At 38.4% G+C, this 23,905-nt stretch overlaps 1 non-coding gene across 1 annotated transcript; it reads left to right on the top strand.

The window, feature by feature from the left end:
* Nucleotides 1-12,029: 12,029 nt before the first annotated feature.
* Nucleotides 12,030-12,134, top strand: LOC123248183. The gene has a single exon (XR_006506260.1). It is a non-coding gene; the product is annotated as a U6 spliceosomal RNA (small nuclear RNA).
* The last annotated feature ends 11,771 nt before the right edge of the window (nucleotides 12,135-23,905 follow it).

The following is a 23,905-nucleotide window of genomic DNA, read 5'->3' as shown; positions in this document are numbered from 1 at the left end:
ACATAAGTCTAAATATGTCTTTGTTGTCCCCTCCATTAGAATATAAACTCCTTGAAGGCAGGGCCAATTTGACTTTCACAGTTGTCTTTGTATCTCAGATAACTGGCTCATAGTAGGTGCTTAATAAATATGTGTTGATGGATTGGTTGATTCATAATTTTCATTTCTCTAGAAATTTATAGAGTATATGGATTTATTAATAGACTAATTGGTTTATTAAAAAAAAAACAGTGTGATAGATTTAATGAAAACTTCTATCAAATACCTTCTCTGATTTTTTTTAACACCGTTACCTTCTGTCTTAGAATCACTACTGTGTATTGGTTCCAATGCAGAAGAGTGGTAAGCACTAAGCAATGGAGGTTAAGTGACTTGCCCAGGGTCACAGAGCTAGGAAGTGTCTGAGATCAGATTTGAACGTGGGACCTCCTATCTCTGGACCAGGCTCTCAATCCACTGAGCCACCTTTTCTGATTTTTAAAGAAAAAAATATCCATATAACATGGATTGTATATAATGTAGGTCCAGAGATCTAGAGCTAGAAGGGGTCTTTGAGGTCATCTCATTGTGACTCCTCCTTTTTACACAGGATGAAACTGAGGCACAGAGAGTTTGGGGACCACCTAGACATCATATGGAAAACCAGAGAGAGAGCAAAGATTCCAAAGCGAATATTCTAATTCCAGATCTGATGCTCTTTCCCGTACGATATGCCACAGAGAAAAAGAATTCTTTCATTTTATTTTTTCCCACCCAGAGCCCTCCTGTGAGCTTCATAAGTATAACCTCACTTTTCCTGCACCCCCTTTCTGTAATGGAAAGGTTCATTAGCTGGTTCATTAAAAACCAACATGGTTTGGGGTTAATGACATAGCTAAGTGGTAGCCCTTCTCGTTCTCACTAATTTGTTTGTTACTGAGAACCTGACTCCACATATTTTCCCCGGCCTTTCGCTGAGTCGGGTCTTCTCCACTCTCTACCACTGAGTTCCAGGAGCTCATTATCAGCTCCTGAGAAGTTGGGGGGAGGGAAGGAAAGCAGCCGGCCCTTGGAAGACCATTCCACTAGAGAGTCCACAGGCTTCTCGTTTCTTAAAGCGGGGCCTTCCTGCCCAGTTGATCAATGACACCTTCTGGCCTGGGCATTGTAAAGGGAATCAGGGAACCAGGAGGGAGGCTTTTACAACCTTTAATAACTCTAAAATAGCTCAAAAGACTATTTCTTCACCTAGAACAGAGTATAGTGTTTATCTCACCAGGGAACCTCACCAATTTCCCCATAGCAACAAACTCTAGTCTGCAGTTGACGTGTAAAGAAAGGCTTTTTTTTTTTTTTAAGTGAAAAACAGGAATGGAAGCCAACTTACCATATACACCAATGGATCAAGAAGCTTTTATTAGGTGCCAGGCCCTGTGTTCAGTGCCTAGGACACTAAGAAAAAGTGAAAATGGCCTATGCTTCGGAGGGGCTTATGTTGTAACAAGGGAGACGATGGGACCACATGTAAATAGAAGCAAGGATACATGGAGGAGATGGATGGTCATCTCGGAGGGGAGGATCCTAGTGGCGGACAAGGCCTTCTGTAAGAAGGAATGTTACCGCCGAGTCTCAAGGGAGGTCAAAGATTCTAAAAGAGGTGGACATGAGGATGAAGATCCCAGGCACAGGAGACAACAGGTATAAACACGTGGAAGTGGCAGATGGAGAATCATGTATTAGGAGGAGCAAGCAAATGCTATACATTGTTTATAGGTCAATTTGTTGCCCTTTGTGGATCAGTTGTTTTTAGTCTTATCTGGATTTTTGGACCCCATTTGGAGTTTTATTGGCAAAGACATTGGAGTGGTTTGCCATGTCCTTCTCTGGCTCATTTTACAGATGAGAAAACTGAGGCTAATAGGGCTGTGACTTGCCCAGGGTCGCACAGCTAGGAAGTTTCTGAGGCCAGATTTGAACTCAGGTAAGTTCTTTCTGACTCTAGGGCTGGTATTCTATCTGCTACACAACCTAGTTACTCTGTTGCCCTAAAGGAGCATCAAAGGATTATATGTTTAGAGTTGGAAAAAACCTGAGATGCCATCTGTTCTAATTTTCTCATTTTATAAACCAGGAAACTGAGGTCCAGAGTATATAAGGGGCTAGCTTTTGATCAGATGAGAGTTCAGCAGTGGGATTTGGAACCAGATCATTTGATAGTAAGTGGTGTAGCAGGTAGAGTATTTGGTCTGAAGTCAGAGAAGATCTGTGTTCAAATTCAGCCTCAGACACTTACTAGTTATGTGACCTTGGGCAAGACACTTCACCCTATTTGCCTCAGTTTCCTCACCTGTAAGATGATCTGGAGAAGGAAATGACAACTGACTTCTCTGCCAACTATATCCCAAATACAGTCACAAAGAGTTGGACATAAATGAAAAATGATCAAATAGCAAGATTTGGTAATAAAGGGCTATTCCCATGGGACCATAGCCTTCCCTGAACCATACTGTCTCCTTGAGTATAATACTCTTCACTTAAAGCTCCTAGAATATGTCGTCTATGTGTAGCATGACATCTCTCAATGGTGTATATGCTCCATTCATTTATTGAATTTTGTAGATAAACCAATAGCATCATTGTTTGCGCTTTATCACTAATAATACCAATTATCTTCTCATTTATTTTTAGACTGAAGTCATTAACCACCTAACTAGAAGATACACTCAAAGCAAAGGACTATGCAGAATAAAAGAGAGACTTCCTTCATCCCAGAAATTAAAAGTAAGGTGGACCAGTGTCAATTTTTATACACACACATACATACACACACACGCACACATACACACACACATATACACACACACACACACACACACACACACACACACACAAACAAGTTTGGTAATAGACCATCATTAGATAGAGACAGTGTGCTATAGGAGAAAGAGCATGAAATTTGGAGTTATGAGACATGGATCTATGATTATTTCTACTTGCAGTGGCTAGAGGATTCTGAGACCAACCCATAAACCAATTTGTAAGTAAGGGCCAAGGGACGCTCATTTCCCATATGTTATATACAAATTGCCCAACACTAGAGGACACCCCAAAGTAACTACTAAGTTCTCTATGACGCAGAGATTTGGCTTTCTCTTTACTTTTTAGTTCTGTTCCTTTGGGATATTGCTTCTCTTCTTGATCCAGGGAATGGGTAGATTAATAGATGGATAGATGGATGGATGGATAGATGGATGGATAGATAGATAGATAGATAGAGAGATAGATAGATAGATAGATAGATAGATAGATAGATAGATGATGGATAGATGGATAGATGGACATATAGATAGATAGATGGATAGATGGATAGGTAAGATAGATGATAGATGGATGGATAGATAGATAGATGGTGTAAGGATGAGATTTGTGCAAGGGGAATGGGACAAAAGGAGCAAGAAGAAGGCAGTTGGTGACAGTTACTGATAGTTGAGACCAGAGAGAATTCTGGGGACTCTCTCTGAAGGAAGGAGTCGAGAGGAGAGGGCTTCCAGCAGAGGACAGAAAGAGGGAGGAGGTAGAAATCCCAGCTCAGATCCAGTCCTGAGGCTTCCCTATAAGATGAGGTATGTGGTACCCCAATCCAATTCTGAATGAAGGTGGGGTTCAAACAAGCCTCCCCCGAGGTCAGTCAACTTCACAGTGGGTGGTCTAGCTTCAAGATGAAGGCAGCCAGACCAAGCTGTGGTTCCCCTCTCCCTTGTTGTTTCTCAGGCACTCTGGAATGCTATCTGACTAATGAATGGCTTTTGTTATTCACAATTCAGGGATTGGGGAAAGGGGTGAAGGGCAGAGGGATTTGGGGGTGCCCTCTTCTCTATTTCTATGGGGTCTCTCACTCAGGAGGGAACCTTTGGGGTTCCCACTCCCAAGCTTCATCCCCCACCCCTTCTCCTTCTGTTTCTATTTTTAGTTTTCTGTTTCAATCCTTTTTCTATAATTGTAAGTTTTGACTAAAAGGGGGTCTCTCAGTAAGGTTGGGTAATGGGTGAAGAAGACTAAGAGATTGCTCCCAAAATGGAGTCCAAAAACTTAACTGACTCGTTGGTTGAAGTCTTGATGGTGGAGATGCAATGAATGGCTTTGATCAGGGAATCAGGGTTTAAATTTCCAAATGAAAGATCCTCAGGAAGCCTCAGGACTGGATCCAAGCTAGGATATCTACCTCCTCCATCTCTCAGTCCTCCTCTGGAAGCCCTCTCCTCTCTTCTCCCAGAATTCTCTCTGACCTCAACTGTCAGTAACTGTCATCAACTGCCTTTTTCTCATTCCTTTTGTCCCATCCACCTTGCACAAATCCCATCCTTACAGTATCACAGTTTAGTGCTTAATTCATGCATCACTTTTTCCTATTCCTCTCTTATGTTCCCCCTCCCTCCAAAATAATAAATCCTTATCTTGTCTTATTACTATACTAATTTTCTATCTATTCCTATTTAAGATGGGTTTTGGAGAGGTTGGTAGGGGGATGAGGGTTGCAATTTATATAACAATATTTACAGGGTGTAAAACAATTTTGTAACAAGAAAAATTTTCCATTGTACACAATGTCTAAGTTTACAGTGTAACAATTTTCTTATCCTTAAACTCTTCTAAGTTATTATTTAACCCATCTATGATTTTAACAGAATTTTAACTTGTTTCTACTTTTAATGTATAAGTCTGTCAAGTAATGCAATTATCTTATTATTTCTAGCTGTTATCAAATTATGTTCAAGCTACCTATGTTTTAAATGCAATGTGAATTTTTATATTGAGAATCTATTTTAGTATGTTAGTATTCTTAGTTATCTATCTAACAAGACTTATATATTTTAATCTTATGCTTTCCCTGCACTGTTTTGCTAAAAATTGTTTTTAACTTCCCTAGCCCTTTCTACATTTTCCCTGTCTAATATTCAATTTATCTGCTAAATTGTTAGTATGCTAAAGTATCTACATGGTTAGGGAGTATTATTTATAATTCTACTCTACTTCTCCAACCTATGTTATAGGTATATATAAAATTTACATTATTTACACTATTATACATTTGTACAAGCATTAGTTCTACATATTGATGTTAAGTAGACAAGAAAATTGCTTAATCTTCTTCTGTAGTTAAAATCTTATGGAACTTGCAACTATTTACATTATAGACATATATACATTTTGTATTTTCACAATCTTCAGACACTCACTTATTTACACAAGGTCTCGACTAGATATCAGTTTTGTGTTGTGTTTTGTGTTCTCTTTATGTACTGTGCATGTGAAATACTCACTTTTGTTTACAAAGTTGTCAATTTTCTTCAAGTTGTCTGTAGATTTCTCTTGTATCTTGATGCTATCTACTGTGGTTGCATTTTCCCTAAAGTGTGAGGTTAATTTGTGCTATCGCTGCAACATAGTCTTATGTAAACCATTTCCTTCTGTCCTCTTTTTTGTGCAATTTTCCATTTTTACAAAGTTTAAAGTTCAAAAGTTTTTTCACAATGTCTTTTCAAGTACTCTTTTCTTGAATCTTTTTTCTTGGTGATTTTCCTAATTTCCTTTTCTTCTCTTGATTCTTTTCCCCTTCTTTGTTTCTCCATCACATGTTGTCTGCTGTCATACATGTTGTTGGATGGGCTCTCTGGTCTGGATGCAGGAACAGTGTGGATTGTGATGCTTTGTCAGAGATGTCAGTCAATTGTTTGTGTGTGTGTATGTTATATGCACTTTCATATGTTTTCCAGTGATTTTGTGTTTTACAATGATGTGGCTAGGTTTTGTGGATCAATATCCACTTACATATGCTTTCCTTTTGGAGGAGTAATGTTCTCTATTAGTGGAACTAGCAATCTAATATTGCTTTGATTTCCTTTCATATACTGTTTTCATTGATACAGTCTACTCCACATTTTGTTTGTAATCTTTCTGTATTTAGGCTTTTCTTTAGATGTTCTGTACTTTTGATGGATTAGTCATCCAGTACATATATGAAACATAGCCACTCACATCTTTCCTCAATGCCTATGTCTGGTACCCTGATTACTGATATATTTGTTTCTTGATATTATCTTTTCATTTCTTCTTCATTATCAGAACTCATATCATCAGAGTCTGTGTAAACATGGTATGGTTGTGATGGCTTGGTATTAACTACATCTAATGCTAAAATTGCTGGTAGCATGCTAGTTATATGTGGTTCATTATTTTCTGTCTCTTGATTTACTTGTATCATTGGAGCCTCTATCTCTGTATATCCCATGTCCCCTTCCTGTTATAAAGTGACTACTGTTTATTTTGGCTTTGGACCCTCAGATTGCAATGCATTTTGATCTTGGAATACATTTGCTTCCCCTACATTATTGTTTCTGAATGGCATTAACATGTTGTTATCTTGATTGTTACCCTGGCTTGGCTGTATTATTTTCTGGATTGATTCATCGTTCTGTGTAAGTGATTCCTCTATTTTTTTTTATCTCTTAAGCATTTAGAGTTCTCTCCAGATGGAGGCATTCCTGAAATAATACAAGCTTGCAAGTTTGTAAGTTTTTAAATCAAGCTTTTACTCAGAGTTTTTTTTTTTTTTTGGCTTAAAGTCTTTTACTGTTGGGTTTAAGTTTGAATGTCCTAGTATGTCTATGCAATTCTTTCCTCTGTTGACCTTTTCCTGTGCCAACTCTCTTGGAGGTTTGCTTGTGTCAATGCTTAAGGAAAATGCTCTTTCCTTCTCAATGGTCTTTATTGTAAGTTGCTTTGCAGTTTCTTTCATATCATTGCCTGTCTGTGTGTGAAACTGCTCAGAACACCTATTTAAGCTTATCTCTTGAACTGTTGCATTTGGATTTGTCATTAGTTGATCTTTTTGTGTATGTTCTATCTTTATGCTATGATCTTGTATATCTGGAATGTTCTTGTCATTAAGTGTTGAGGATTTTAAGTTTAAATCTATTGTTACTTGTACTTTGCATGTTGCACTTTCCCTATCATTTGTTAGTGCTATAGTCATTTTGTTTGGTTCAAAGTCTGGTGTAAATGCATTTGTATTTTTCTCCTTTTTCTTTGAATCATTGTCTTTTTTTTTTAAGAGACTTGCCCAGGGTCACACAGCTGGGAAGTGTCTGAGGCCAGATTTGAACCTAGGACCTCCTGTCTCTAGGCCTGGCTCTCAATCCACTGAGCTACCCAGCTGCCCCCTATGAATCATTGTCTTTTATACCATAAATTCAGTTTTTGATTTCTATTGCATCCCTGATTGTTTGATTCTCTTCTTCTATTTGATTCCTAGATTTAATCTTTGCTTTTCCATTTCTATAGTGTATTTCCATGCCCAAGTCTCTTATATCATGGTTTTTATGTCTTTTCCCATTGCCACATCCCTTAGGCTTTCCCTTATGTTCCCGGGCTATTTTCTGGCATCATAAGGTATCATGTTTTCCTGTTAGTACTTGGGAATAATGTGGTTTTCCATCCTGCGCTATGTATTTTTGCATTGTCTGCAGGTCAGGAGCATGCTAACTAGATGATGCACAATTGTGATCACAACATTTGTTTTCTCTCTTGTGAGTGTTATATCTAGAATTTGTATATACATTATTGCAATTGCTTCTTTTGCTGTTGCTGTTAAGTTAGTTTTTGAGGTGACAAAATTTCGCTATATGCCCTATTTTCCCACAAAGAAAACACCTTATATTATTATTAAAGTTATTGCTAGTTTGTCTGGGTTGTTGGTATTGAGGTCTGACTTTATATGCATGGAGGGCTGCCAGGTTTTTCTATTTCCTCTATTTCTTTTTGTTTGATAGTAGATTTAGCCTCTTTTAATTGCTCCCTTAAATCTTTTATGATATCATCTTTTTCTCTAATGGATTCTTTTGCTTCCTGATTTCCCAAGTGAACATATGCAGCAGTTTTACGTCGGTCTTCCAAATTTAATGATACCCATCCTGGACAATGCAAATTAAAGTATGTCCTAATTGGTAGGGAACTGCCCTTAATAAATTGCCTTCTTATGTGATGCAAGTTGGGTTCATTTAAGTCCTGGAACCCCAAAATCATTTCCCCAGCTTTGACAAGCCTATCTAAATATGTTGAAGGATGTTCATTTATCTCCTGCCTTAACTTTTTGAATTTTCCCCAGGAATCAGAATGCTTAGCAAAGAATTTCATAGCTTCTACAAGATCTTCCCTAGCTCTTCTTAGGTATACTAGGTTTTGATGACTATTTAATTCTAGATCTTCATAATATTGTGGCCAAGATGCTACGTTTGTGTTCCTACGGGTCTACTCAATGAATTGTGCCTTTTCTGCTAGTGTAAATAATTCAAAAAGAAGAATTTCAATGTCCGAAAATGTGGGATGAGAAAGTCTTATTGCTCTCTTAAATTCTTTTATGACTTTGAAGGGATTTAAGAAAAGGCAGGCATTCATTGTTTTAGGGTGTCTAGATCTGCAGCAGTGAATGGCTTATGACTTTTTATGTGAAGAAATCTAGAATCTGGCTGCAAAATCTTGTGATCAATAATTGGTAATATTGGTACTGCTGGTGCTGTTTTTTTTTTAAAACCCTTACCTTCCGTCTTGGAGTCAATACTGTGTATTGGCTCCAAGGCAGAAGAGTGGTAAGGGTAGGCAAATGGAGGTCAAGTGACTTGCCCAGGGTCACACAGCTGGGAAGTGTCTGAGGCCGGATTTGAACCTAGGACCTCCCATCTCTAGGCCTGGCTCTCAATCCACTGAGCTACCCAGCTGCCCCCTACTGCTGGTGCTGTTGCTCCTTCCTCTATTTTCTTTGCTGTGTCTGTATGTGCCTCAGTTGCTTGCACTGCTATTTTTATTTTGTTCCCTATTATGATCCCTTTTCCCTCTTTCAATTGAGCATTCTTTTCAAGTAACTTTGCTATTTCTTTTCTTAATGTCATTATCAATACAGTGCTATCATCTTCGTGTCCTAGAAATTTGTGCACTAAATTCTTTAAGGACCAATAGAAGTAGAGGAATGAGATGATTACTACAATTGTGGTTAGTATGAAAGTAAAGACTTGACCTATTTCTAACTTCAGCCATTGGCAGGAATCATATATTTCTATGATTCTCATTATATACCCTGGGATAACTATGATCCAGAAATTATAAATCATAGTTGAAAAGTTGTATAGTAATATAAGGATTCCCATCATGGTACAAATTGTTTTCCCCATTGGTGCATCCATTTTAGCAGTTTGAATGTAAAATTTCTATGGTACTATGCATTTAAATTTTCTTTGCTTGACTAAGTTTGTCCCCTTTGCTATGCTATAGATAGGAGAAAAGTGGCTGCCATTTGGTTCAAACAGAGGCCCCTTCCCACCCCCATCCCCCAGGAGTTATTCAGGCACTTCACCTAAGCTGGCTCTGCCAAAAACTGTAACAATAAAAAGAGCCAAGTAACCAATGTTTGATAGAGGGGAAAGAGAGAGAGAGTCTATGTGGTAAGTCTCTCTTCCAGCTCTCCCCTGGGTCTGAATATACACTGGGAGACTTTGAGGAGGGGGTCACCCCAAAACTGGGTGACCTGGATGGTCGTGCTGCCCCACAGGAGTTGGGGGCAAGGCTTCCCTATAAGACGAGACATATGGTACCCCAATCTAATTCTGAATGAGGGCGGGATTCAAACAAGCCTCCCCCGAGGTCAGTCAACTTCACAGTGGGTGGTCTAGCTTCAAGATGAAGGCAGCCAGACCAAGCTGTGGTTCCCCTCTCCCTTGTTGTTTCTCAGGCACTCTGGAATGCTGACTAATGAATGGCTTTTGTTATTCACAATTCAGGGATTGGGGAAAGGGGTGAAGGGCAGAGGGATTTGGGGGTGCCCTCTTCTCTATTTCTATGGGGTCTCTCACTCAGGAGGGAACCTTTGGGGTTCCCACTCCCAAGCTTCATCCCCCACCCCTTCTCCTTCTGTTTCTATTTTTAGTTTTCTGTTTCAATCCTTTTTCTATAATTGTAAGTTTTGACTAAAAGGGGGTCTCTCAGTAAGGTTGGGTAATGGGTGAAGAAGACTAAGAGATTGCTCCCAAAATGGAGTCCAAAAACTTAACTGACTCGTTGGTTGAAGTCTTGATGGTGGAGATGCAATGAATGGCTTTGATCAGGAAATCAGGGTTTAAATTTCCAAATGAAAGATCCTCAGGAAGCCTCAGGACTTGATCCAAGCTGATATTTCCTCCTCCCTCTCTCAATCCTCCTCAGGAAGCCCTCTTCTCTCTCCTCCTTCCTCAGGAGAGATTCCCCAGCATTCTCTCTGGTCTTAACTGTCAATAACTGTCACCAATTGCCTTTTTCTCACTCCTTTTTTCCTATCCCCCTCGCACAAGTCCCATCTTTACAATGGATAGATAGATAGATAGATAGATAGATAGATAGATAGATAGATAGATAGATNCTTTACAATGGATAGATAGATAGATAGATAGATAGATAGATAGATAGATAGATAGATGATGGATGGGTAGATAGATGGATGGAGAGATAGGTAGATGGATAGATAGATGGATAGATAGGTAGGTAGATAGATAGATAGACAGACAGACAGACAGACAGACAGACAGATAGATAGATAGATAGATAGATAGATAGATAGATAGATAGATGATGGATAATAGACAGAGATAGGTAGATATGTAGATATATACATGCATATATACATATACATATACACATGTACACATATATTTCTATGGATATATGAATATAGACCACGTAAATATACATGCATATGTGTATGTAAATGTGTATATATGTATATGTATGTGTATGAACTATTCAATCAGATCAAAGGTTAGCCCCTATTCTATTAGGAAAACATCTCCCTTTTATTATATCCCTGCCTGTGGTATTCATTAAGTCACCTCTAACTCAAAGAATTTATTATTGTTTTCATCTGGATCAGGCCTCAGATTATATTGGTATACAAACTCCCAGGTGAATAAGTTCCCTTTTCAACACAGACTAGATTCTTTTCTGCAACTTAGTCATAAGAAATTGCCTAAGATTCTGGAAGGTTAGATGATTTTCCCAGGGTTCAATTACCTGTATGTGTTAAAAATAGGATTTGAACCCAGGTCTTTATGCTCAGAATTCAGAGCTGTATCTACTACAAGACATTGCTTCTGTACCTAGCACAATCCTAGGCTCATAATATGTGATTTTAAAAATGTTTCTTTTTTAGTATTCAAAACCTGATAGACATTAATAGACCTGAAAATTTCCTAGAAAAATAAAATTCTATAAGGAAGCATGAATTTCTATATGTCGCTTTTTTTAAAATTTATTTTTAAGTATATAATTGGAGCAGCTAGGAAGCACAATAGATAGTGCCAGGCCTGGAGAAAGGAGGACCTGGGTTCAAATCCAACCTCAAACACTTCCTAGTTGTGTGAGCCCGGTCAAATCACTTAATCCTGATTGTCCAGCACTTGCCACTCTTCTGTCTTATAATTAATACTAAAGTAGAAGGGTTTTATTTAAAGTATGCATATAATTTAATATAGTAGTTTCAACAATGTCCTTATTGTGTTCTCGACTGAACTTGCTTCTACTCTCTACTGTCTATTTATTAAAAGTTGCATTGATGCTTTTTTCCTTCCTTTTTGATTTTGTTATCAGCATCTTTAGCTTCATTCTCCCCTACTCTCCTGCCATAACCTCTCCTCCTCCCAAAAGTTATAAAAGTTCTCCTTAGAAGTAGAGTCAAGCAAAGTGAATCAATACAGTGTGTGTGTGTGTGTATGTGTGTGTGTGTGTGTGTGTGTGTGTGTGTATATATATATATATATATATATATATAATCATGTGAAGGAGATTAATCAGTGTTTTTTCAATTAAATTGAACATAATATTTGTTGAATGAATAAATACATAAATGAAGGAATGAAGAGACCATTGAATGAACGAATGAATGGCTGTTCCACCCCAAAGGGGGAAGAGAGAAATTCAATAATACAGTATCAGTACATTGCCTATACACACCCTTTCTTGTATTCAGTACCTTATTTTATATTATAGTAGCAGCCTGAATACTAAAATAAAGCAGAGAATTAGCACAGCCCCTGTGCAAGGATGACATCCAGATTCATGAAGTTGTCCTATTTTGCTGCTCTGCTCTGAAATCTAAACATTCTGTTTTGAATGCTGTTCCTTGCATATAATGCTTTACCTCCTAGCTCCGTGCCTTTGGTGTCTGCTGTTCCCGTGCCTGGAATGCTCTCCCTCTTCACCTCTATCTCCTGGTTTCCCTGATTTCCTTCAAATTTCAGCTTCACATTTCTGCCTCCCCTTCTCTTTAAGGATAGCTAGCAGTAGTTCTCCTCTTAAGACTGCCTGCAACTTACCCAGTATAGATTTTGTATTCACAAAGTTGTTTTCCCCTTTATTGGAATCTGAACTCATTTAGGAGCAGAGACTGGGTTTCTCTTGCTTTGTATCCTCAGATCTTAGAACAGTCTGGCACAAAGTTTGTGCTTAATAAATGCTCATTGATTGTTGGTTTCTATATCTGTAAAATGGGGGTAATCATATATGATCTACTACTTCCCTCCTTGGAGATGTTATGAGCATCAAATGGAAGACTATCTGTGAAATGGATTTTGTACACTAACTGGTGCCATATGCATGAAATGTGCTTATTACTTTTAATGGGGACATATACATCTCTATGTGGAGAGCTAAATGGCTCAGTGGATAGAGCACTGGGCTTAGAATCAGGAAGACTCATCTCAGACACTCATGAGCTGTGTGACCTTGGGCAAGTCATATCACTTTATTTGCCTCAGTTTCCTCATCTCTTAAAAGAGCTGGAAAAGGAAATGTCAAACCACTCCAGTGTCTTTGCCAAGAAACTCCTAAACCCTGTTTGTCTCAGCTTCCTCATCTGTAAAATGATCAGGAAGAGGAAATGGCAAAAAGCACTCAAGTATTTTTGCCAAGAAATCTCCAAATGGGGTTATGGAGAATTGAAGACAACCAAAATGACTAAGCAACAAGAAATTCCTCTCCAGAACCCTTTGATATTTATTATTCTATATCCCTTAGATTCTCTCTGTACCTTTTCTCCAAGGAGTTCATCAATTTCATGGGGAAAGAAGAAAGTACAGTTGTAGATGTTCGTCTGTGAAGGAAAGTGGACAGAGCCCCAGTAAGGGATCAGCAGTTAAGATGAAATGTAATAGGGCTGGACTTAAATTGCCCCTTACTGCCCAGAGCTGCTCTGCTTTCTCTTGTAATAATATAGTCCATTAAAACCTACAATCACTGTAATGTTTATGCATTATTGGGGAGATAAATTGCATAATTCTCATTTTGCAATTTAAATGTAATTATGAGCTTCCTAATGACTAAAACCTGAATTTGCTAGACTATCAGTTTTTCTAACACTTGCCAAAATTATAGGTAATTACTTAAGGCTTACAATAATTATAAGTCCATCTTTTAAATAATTAATGTGCACTTTCATGGTAGAACCCAGCTAGTAATCAAACGACCTCAGGATTACATTGTAAGCCCATGCAATTAGTCCTATTGTGTGGGTTTATGGAAATATACCCATTTACAAGAGTCTCTCAAGTTGGCAAGCTTAAAATGCAGGATTGCAGGGTTTGATGGAATTGAATAATGAGGGAATCCCAGAAGAGAAAAATATATCTTTCAAGGTCAGTAGAACAGAGTTCTCCATAAAATGACAGGAATGCTGAAATCTACCCACAAAGAGCTGTGCTATGGTATGTTTGGGGCTTATACAAATCTCTGGATTCAGAAAAAGGGATTGAGGGGACAATATTGCCTGCCCACTTTCTTTGGCCAAAGGTTCGTCCATTATGGGAATATTTCACGCCTTTACTGAGGCAGTTCGTATATACTAAGGATTCAGGAAATCAGAGTCAATTTGTCAATTAGTTAATCAATAATTATTTACTAAGTGCCTGCATAGTGCTAGGTGTTAGGGCATAGAAATAAAACAAATTATAATAACCACATAAACAGTCTACACTGCTTATAAACTCATAGAGTTTATATTGTACTAATCCAAGGCATGGGGTGAGGAGCGGGGCAGATTATGGTCCTATATGAAGGCTTACACAAACACCTACACAGTCCTTTTCCATTTCTTATGAATACCTTAGAACATCTCTGTTCCGACCCATCCTTCATCAAGAACATCCAAAGAGGCAGAGAGAGAAAGCTTATCCTTAAGGGACACGGATGTGACAGCTAATGCTTCCTCTCCCGGAGAATAACAGCAGAGTCATAGAAACATTTAACTCAGGCATGGATCTGATGAAAGACTGGCCTGCAGGCTGGATCTAATATTTAGCCATTGACCCCACTATAGCTCATCAGGGATGGGATCTTAATTTCACCCAGCTGTTCACAAATACCCAGAGATCAACAGAATCACTGAAAGGAACACCCTATTTTGGGGTAACATAAAGGATAAGACCTCCTTGTTATTGTAGCAGTTGTTCAGTTTTTTCAGTCCTGACTCTTTGTGACCCTATTGGGAATTTTCTTGGCAAAGCTAGTGGAGTATTTTGCCATTTTCTTCTCCAGTTCATTTGACAGATGAGGAAACTGAGGCAAACAGGATTAAGTAACATGCCCAAGGTCACACAGCTAGTACGTGTCTGAGGCCACATTGGAACTCAGGAAGATGAATCTTCAAGATTCCAGACCTGTCACTCTATCTACTGTGCTACTTAGCTGTTCCTGTGCCTCCCTAAGCTGATGCTAATGTTTGAGACTGGAACAAAATCATCCTCAAGTCATATATAATAGCCAGAGCTCACCAGTGATTCTGAAGAAACAGAGTTTCTCTGGTGCCTGAACCATACAAGAGACTGTTTATAGTCAACTTTCCCCAAACTATCACTCTAAAGAAACATTCTTGACATTTTGGAGATAAAGAGAGCAAAGAAAAACAGGATAAGGTAAGACACTGGTCTTAGATTTAAGGCCATTTAACATCTTTCAGGACTTTAATTCTTTCATCCAATGTGGTAGCTAGCTATCTAGCTTTGTTCCTTCTACAAGGCTTATAAGGATGCCACCTCTGCCTTAATCTAAATCTTTGATAATCCTTTGTATATCATGACTGTTCCCCCTAAATGGCATTTCATCTCCTGCCCCCTCATCTTTGTATAAGCAGTCCCTCATGGCTGGAAAACTCTCTCTTCTCTCTTTTACCTTTTATGTTTTTTTTATTTTATTTCTTTTTTAAAAACCCTTATCTTCCATCTTAGAATCAATACTGTATATTAGTTCTAAGATAGAAGAGTGGTGAGGGCTAGGCAATGAGGGTTAAGTGACCTGCCCAGGGTCACACAGCTGAGAAGTGTCTGAGGTCAGATTTGAACCCAGGACTTCCCATCTCTAGGCCTGGCTCTCAATCCACTGAGCCACCCAGCTGTCCCCTCCCTTACCTTCAAACTTTATCTCTTATATGTTACCTCTTATATGAATCTTTCCTGATGGCTTCCTCAGGTCATTAGTTTAAGCCCCAAGGATTACCTTGTATGTATTACATATAATTCATATTTAGTTATCTACATGTATGTATGTATTTTCCCCTCTAGTAGAGAGTATACTCATGGAAGGAAGAGGATATTTCTTTTTTTTTTTTTTTTTTTTTTTGGTTTTGCCTCCCCAGTGTCTAGCACAGTGGTTCCCAAACTTTTTTGGCCTACTGCCCCCTTTCCAGAAAAAAATATTACTTAGCCCCCTGGAAATTAATTTTTTAAAATTTTAATAGCAATTAATAGGAAAGATAAATGCAACTGTGGCCATCACTGCTCCTCTAGATCACTACAGCACCCACCAGGGGGCAGTAGCACCTACTTTGGGAATCACTGGTCCAGCACAATGGCAGGTACGAAATAGACACTTAATCAATGTTTGTTCAATTGATTAAAAATTGGAGTTATTATAGTTATATCATTATCATCATTTTCAGATTTGAACAGAATACTTCTATGGTCTCCCCAATTAAAAGTAAAGCTCTGGGGCAGGAGTTTTCTATATTACTGTATACCACCTGAGCCCCTCACCAATTAGAGACCTTTAATAAATACTTTCGCTCAAAAGGAATCAGCATAATCAGTATAGAGGTATTGGTTCTCCGAGTGGCCTTTGAACGACTTTGGGTTAAAGGTTGGGACACACATGCTGCTTTGGATATTTCTAACAACAGCTCATACGTAGAGTGCTCATGTGTTTTCCAAAATACTTCTTGTTGCAGTGTCTTTGGTAAACCACTCACTTGAGAAACAAGTTAGTTGATTTTGACGAAGACAGGCAGAATCAATTAAACCAGTAGGTTGTATTGACTGCCCAATTCAGTCTAAAATGTTTGACCATAACTCTGCTTTGACTTTTTCCTGGACAGCCTGGCTGTAGTATCCTCATACTCTTAATAGACCCAAGTAATTGCAGGCATACGATGAAACTGCCAGAACAGAGGCATACTGCTACTTGATGTTTTCCCTCCTATCCCTACCATTACCCTAGCTCTTGATGGGAATACTATATTAATTCTATGATTCCAAGATGGAGATCTTTGCCCACTCCTCAATCATGTAGAAACAAGTGGAAGGAATAGTAGAGCTCAGGTAATCCCATCAAGTCCGATTTCCTTATTTAAAAGAAGAGAGAAGTAAGACCCAGAAAGGTAAATTAACTTAGTCAAGGTCACACCATTGTCAAGTAGCAAAGCTAGGAGGAAAGTCAAGCTTTCTGGAATTAAATTTCACGTTTGTTCTATCATGCTACACTTGAGGCACTTGTCTTACTGTGTTCTAGAAGCCCAGGATTTTCTTTCCTGTCGAGGGTCAGCTACTCAGGTTGAGTAGATATGTTCAAAAGAGAAGGACAGGAATAGGAAAAGAAACACTTTCTCATAATGTAATGGGCACAGGGCAAAGGGATCATAGAAAAAGACTTATTTCCTTAGAGTTTCCTGGTCCAAACTGAGAGACAGCCAAGATTGCCGGAAGGAAGAAGGAAGCAGGTATAAAAGGAAGGGGGAATAAAAGTGGTGTCCAAGATCATGGGGAGAGACAGAAGCATCAGCATCTACAGTAGTGGCCGGAATTGTGGCAGTCCTGTCAAACCTGGAGTTGAGAGGGATGCATGCATGCCTAAGAAGTGGCAAATGAGGCACAAGGCCTGGGATAGCTGGAGAAAAAAAAAAATCTACAAGATGGTGGACCTATGTGTTCTTTACCAAAGCCTTCCCACTCTACTCTGCTGCTGCTGCTGAGACCTTCCATATTAACATCGTGAGTGTATTGATGCAAGAAGGGGTAGAAGGCAAAGAGGCCAGCAATTGTTTTTTTAAAAGGCCCTACATGGGATATATAATTTGGGGTTTTGATTTTACAAGATTGATCTATTGTAAAAATTAATAATATGGAAATAGGTATCAAGTGATAATATTTGTATATTCCAGTGGACTTGTTTATTGCCTCTGGGAGAGGGGAGAGAAGGGAGGGAAAGAAAATTAATCATGTAAACACAGAAAAATATTAAAAAAAATTTTTTTAATTTAATTTAAATTAAATTTAAAAAGAAAGACCCTATATGTACATTTCAAATATTGGTAGTAGCACTTTTCACAAAAGCAAAGAACCAGAAACCAAGTAGATACCTGCTGATTTGGCAGTCATTAATTTTGAGACATAGACTTAATATAATGTTTTTATGCCTTAAGAAGTGATATTAGCTGCCTTCTTTTAGAGGGAGGGGAAAAAACAATGAGACATAGATTTTTGAAAATAACTAATGTAAGAATTCATTTTTCTAAAGCAAGCATATTTATAAGAAATCATAGTTATATTATTGATATGTTACTGTTACATATAAAAATAAATATGCTTTTAAAAAAGTGATGACTGAAGATTACAGAGAAACATTCAAAGCATTATATAAACTGATAAAATGAAAGGTAAGAAGTACCAGGAAACAATATACACAATAGATACTGCAATGCAAATGGAAACAGAAACAGCAACAGTAACCAAGCTTGGTCTCCTAAGAGATTCCTCCTGTTCTGACAGAGGTTAGAGACTGTGTACATTGTGTAAACTTCTCTATTCAGTTGTTTTGTTGCTTAGTTTGTTGAATAGTTGTGTTTTTTTTTTCTTTTTTCCCCTCTCTTTTTAATTCAATGTTATGAAGAGGACCTCTAAGGAATATGGTGGGAGAAAAAATTATTGGGAAATGAAGGTGGTATAAAAACAAGAAATACCAATGAATAACAATAATAGTAATAATAATAAATAATAACATGGCTGATGGAGAAAGGCTGACTCCTCTGGGAAGGGAAAAAGGAGAATGTCTGTCAGAGTCTCATGAATAGTCTATGAATTTTTGCAATACATATGCTTAATATTTAAGATTCTTATCAGTTAGGAGAGACTCTTAAGACAAGAAAGGGGAGGGATTTTTAGAATTATACTCCTCTCAAGAAGTAGGAGGGGGACAAATGGGTGGCTCAGTGGATTGAGAACCAGGTCTATGGATGGGAGGTCCTAGGTTTAAATCTGGACTCAGACACTTCCTAGCTGTGTGATCCTGGGCAAGTCTCTTGACCCCTGTTACCTAGCCCTTACCACTCTTCTGCCTTGCAACTGATACCAAGACAGAAGGTAAGAGTCTAAAAAAAAAAAGAGAAGTAGGAGGGTATGGTTGTGGGGATAATGAAGGGATTTTTGGAAAGGAGAATAGAATAAGAACTAAAAGGGGAAGGGACAATGAAGGGACCTTTGAAAACCTGGGCCAATTTGCAACTAGGAGGGCAAGGGGAAAGGATAAGAGAGGATTTAGGGAGAGGTATGCCCGGATGAAAAAGGAGGAGGGTTGGGCGTGGGGCTAGCAACCCCACCCTGTAAAAACTACATCTGCTAAAGAAACTGCAACCTAAAGTAGGGGCAGCTGGGCTAGCTCAGTGGATTGAGAGCCAGGCCTAGAGACCAAAGGTCCTAGGTTCAGATCCGGGCTCAGACACTTTCCAGCTGGGTGACCCTGAGCAACCCATTGCCTACTGGTTGTGGCCCTATGCTCCTAGAATGGAGTCCCAGGATAAAAAAAAAAAAAAATGTCAATTGGAGAGGTGTTGGTCAAAGGAAATTAGACCTCTGAGGAGAGAGATTGTGGAAAGAAAGGACAAGGGGATCAAACAGTGAGGAGGAAAAGAGTAGATGGAAATGCATAGTAACTATGATGTTAAGTATAAAAAGGATGCATTTACCCATGGGAAGAAATGAATAGCAGAAAGGATCAAAAACTGGGACCTGACAATGTAGTGTTTACAAGAAACACACTGAAAATGAGACAAACGTATAAAATGAAGGTGAGAGTTTGAGCAGAATTATACTATGCCTTAGCAGATCCAGAGAAGGCAGAGACAGTAGTCATGATCTCTGACAGAGTCTGAGCTAAAATGAATATAACTGGAAGGGATGAACAAGGTAACTATATTATGTCGGAGGGTAATATGGATAATGAAGCTTTATCAGTATGGGATCTATATGTCCCAAGAGTTATAGTACCTAGTTTTTTAAAGAAAAAAATAAATGAAATGCAGATGGAAATAGATAACAAAATAATAATAGAAGAGGGCTTTAATTTTCCCCTCTCAGAACTAGATAAATCTAATCCCAAAAATAAATAAGAAACATTTAAGGAGGTGAATAAAACCTTAGATAACTTAAATATGATAGATGTCTAGACAGTTCCCATTCACCTGAGTGAGGCTAGTCATAGATCTAATCCTGAGCATACACATAATCCAAATATAGTTTCTGGTGAGACAACAATGGTTGAGAGAGTATAAATATTCTGTAAAAGTCTTACTTCAATGCTCATCATAATATGAAAGTAGTCCTGCATTCCTGGGGGGGGGGAGGGGCAGCAGCATTGGAACAAAAGTTCCACTAGGTATGACCTAGCTAGAAAAACTTGGTTTTGAAAAGAGTATGGTCCAGGAAACAGATTATGCTTGCTGCCTAGGGACCACTCTAGTTAAATGCTGATAGGAACATGAAGAAACGGGGCTTATATTACTTTGCTAGAGGAGCTGTGAATTGTTTTTTAGAAAGCAAGATGGAAATATATATTGATAGATGTAAAGCTATTCATGCTCATTGACCTAGGGATTCCCTTACTAGGATCTGGCCCTAAGGGCATTATTGAATAAAAGCTGTGTGTGGCTCAAAATATTCATAGAAGCTTTATTTGTAATGACAAAACAACTGAAAATAACAATGCAAAGATTGGCAGTAATGGCTAAATAGAATATAATATTTGAATGTCATGGATTATATTACGTTATTAGAAATGACAAATATTAGAAATATAAAGAAAATAAGGGAAATAGATAAAGAGATGAAAAGAGAAGAAAAAAGAATAAGAAAACACATTCCCTGACTACATTAAAAAACATAGCCACAGAATCAAGTGAAAAAAGTGTGAAACTGAAACAAATCCAAAAGGAACTCAAAAACAGAGGATGTTTATATTAGCACATATATGTATGATTTACATATTTTAAAATAAATTTTAAACAATAAGGAGTTTGCAGTTTTGCACATAATTTTTTTGCATTTGTTTATTTAAATGTTTTCTGGTGGTGGTGATTGCTACTAAGTATATAATTTAGACACTGGAAAAAAATACTTATCAGTAACATTGGTTTGTAGCAAGTGAGCTGATTCGAATACTTCTAGGAAGGAGCCAGAAATGAGTTGAATTCAATGTTTTCAGAGATGCCTACCTCCCAGAGAGGGTGCAAATCACAAACTGTGTCAATGGGATTGGAGGTTAAGTTCTTCAAATCAAACCAGGTCCTGAGGCATCAGCCCTGAGCAATCAGTTTATTATACAATTAAATAGAATTATTAGCTGCCTCCCATGGGGTGCTTTGGGGGGCAACTAGCAAAATGTTCTTCCCTAAAACACAGCAGAATACCTGAAGTTCCACTCTTCTGAACTGATCTCTTTAGCTCTGGCTCTCCTTATAGAATTCAAAAGCCTCAGGAAGGCTTCTACACTAAAAAAACTGAATAGTCAACATTTTAGCACAGATTAGTTACAGCCTGACAAAAGCAGGGCTCTGGGGGAATAGGACAAAGAACAAATCCCTGGCAGGAAGGGTGATGAAAGTGGAGTCTGAAAGGCATCAGACCGAGTAAACCTCCTTAGTTTCTGAGGAAGCAAGTTCTGCCTCTAGGAAATCCCTACCACCACCCTTCCTGCCCACACACACACAAACATTGGTCTCACTATCAATTTAGAATAGAATCTCAGGACCTTACAATTTGGAGAAGTAATGGACCTCCAGGGCAGCTAGGTGGCACAGCAGACAGAATGCTGGTCCTGGAATCAAAAAGACTCAACTTTCTGAGTTCAAATCTGTCCTTTGACACTTAATAGCTATGTGACCCTGAGCTAGATTCAACCCCATTTGCCTCAGTTTCCTCATCTATAAAATGACCTGGAGAAGGAAATGGCAAACCACTCTAGTATCTTGGCAAGAAAACCCAAAATGGGGTCACGAAGAGCCAAACACAACTCAAAAAGACTGAACAACAAAGGATCTCCAAGCCTGGAAAGGGCTCTGAAGATAGGCGAGGGCCCCTAAATGTACAATGATGCCCACATATTTGGTTATGGCTGCTGATGGAATTCACTTTTCTTAACTTTGCATATTGTTTTGAAAGTCTTTCTTTTCTTCTTGTTTAGCAGAGAGAGTAGGAAGAAAAATATTTGTTGGTTGGGGGGGAAAAATAAGCCGATGATGACAATGATAAAAGAATGCCAAATTTAGTCATGGGTTCTGGGTTCAAATTCTGAATCAACCTACTTCTTTTACTTGTAATCTGGGGCAGGTTATTTCACTCATCTGACCTTACTAATCTCATCTTTAAAACTGAAGGGGTTGATCCTTTACCAACCAGGAAATGACTCATATTCTTAAACATTTGAGTTCTCCATATATTTTATTTTATTTTTTAATTAATTAATTTAATTAATTTCAAATATTTTTCCATGGTTACATGATTCATATTCTTTCCCTTCCCTCTTCCCTCCTCCCTCCCATAGCCAACGAGCAATTCAACTTGGTTTTACATGTATCATCTCCATATATTTTAGATATGAGACCTCTGTCCAAGAAACGGTCTATAATTTTCCCCCAACTTACTGCTTTGCTTTTAATCTTGGCTACATTAGTTTTATTTGAACAAAACCTTTTTAATTTAATGTATTCAAAATGATCCATTTTACATCCTACCTTCTGACCCAGCAATACCACTATTAAGTTTATTTCCTAGAGTGATCAGGGAAGAAGGAAAAGAACCTATCTGTTTTTTTATAGTAGTTCTTTTTATGATGTTAAAGAACTAGAAGTTGAAGGGATGCCCATCAGTTGGGGAATAGCTATACAGGTTGTGACATATGTTTGGGGTGGAATACTGCAGTGCCATAAGAAATGACGGGTAGCTTAATTTTGGAAAAACAAGAAAAGAAGACATGAAATTAAGACGAATGAAATGAGCAGAACCGAGAGAACATTATTTATAGTGACAGAAATATTGTTGGAAGAATGACTTGTGTATGTCCACCTCCAGAGAAAGAACTGAAAAATAGAAATAAGGAAGACACGGTTTTATATATACACATATATCTTTTTGTCAAATGACACCTTCCCTAAAGGGGGTGGGGGTGGGAAGGGAGGAATTAACTGGGGATTTTAATGTAAGAAATCAATAGAGAAATTTAAATTTAAAAAAAAATTAAGAGAATTGTATAAAAATCGTGTTGAGCCCTACATCTTTGATTCTAGAACCCCTTCATTTTTTTAAATTAAAAAAAAATTTTTTAAAACCCTCAACTTCTGTGTATTGTCTCATAGGTGGAAGAGTGGTAAGGGTGGGCAGTGGGGGTCAAGTGACTTGCCCAGGGTCACACATCTGGGAAGTGTCCGAGGCTGGATTTGAACCTAAGACCTCCCGTCTCTAGGTCTGACTCTCAATCCACTGAGATACCCAGCTGCCCCACCCCTTCATTTTAAAGAGGAAAAAACTGAGGCCCACTGGGGCTAACATGCTCAAGGTTCAAAGAAAAATAAACAAGAATGCTGATATTGTGGTTGTTCCCAAATGTACAGAACAAGAAGGAAACGGGTTCATTCAATTGCATCATGACAGACAGCAAGGTTTAATATAAAGGGATCTGGTCTCAGGGTCAGGAAGACCCAGATAAATCCTGCCTCTGATATGTACCTGTTGTGGGACCCTGGAAAAGTCACATAGCTTTTCAGTGCCAGAGGCCAGTGCTCTCCAAAGTGGGGAGCCTGCCTCCTCAGTCAGCCACGCAATAGATATTTTTGCAAGCAATAACAGAAGGAAGAGAAGATGAGCTACATACATCTCATCCTTTCCAAGATAGCTAACCTAGGGACTTATCTCTAGCACAATAGTATTCCTCTTTATCCATTATCACCCAAGATGCATTACCCACACCCCATTCCATTAGCCATCTAGCAAAAATTCCCCTAACACTGAGGTACCTACAACTTGTCCCCTCATCACCTTAGGACCCTAGAAAGGATCCCTCCAGGCATTCCATTTCTGGGCAGTGTATGGTAAGTATCCGACCACCTCACTTTTTCTTTTGTCTTAGAATTCATACTCCACATACATAAAGCAGAGAAGGGATAGGCAATGGAGGTTACATGACTTACCTAGGGTCACACAGCTAGGAAGAGCATGAATCCAGATTTGAACCCAGGACCTCTTGTCTCCAAGCCTGGATCTCTATCCACTGAAACCCCTAGTTGCCCCCTCCCCTTTTTTGTTTTAACAAATGAGTTGCA

Source organism: Gracilinanus agilis, chromosome 4 (assembly GCF_016433145.1).
Source record: "Gracilinanus agilis isolate LMUSP501 chromosome 4, AgileGrace, whole genome shotgun sequence".
Taxonomy (NCBI): domain Eukaryota; kingdom Metazoa; phylum Chordata; class Mammalia; order Didelphimorphia; family Didelphidae; genus Gracilinanus; species Gracilinanus agilis.
This window is presented reverse-complemented; position numbering and strand designations above follow the sequence as displayed.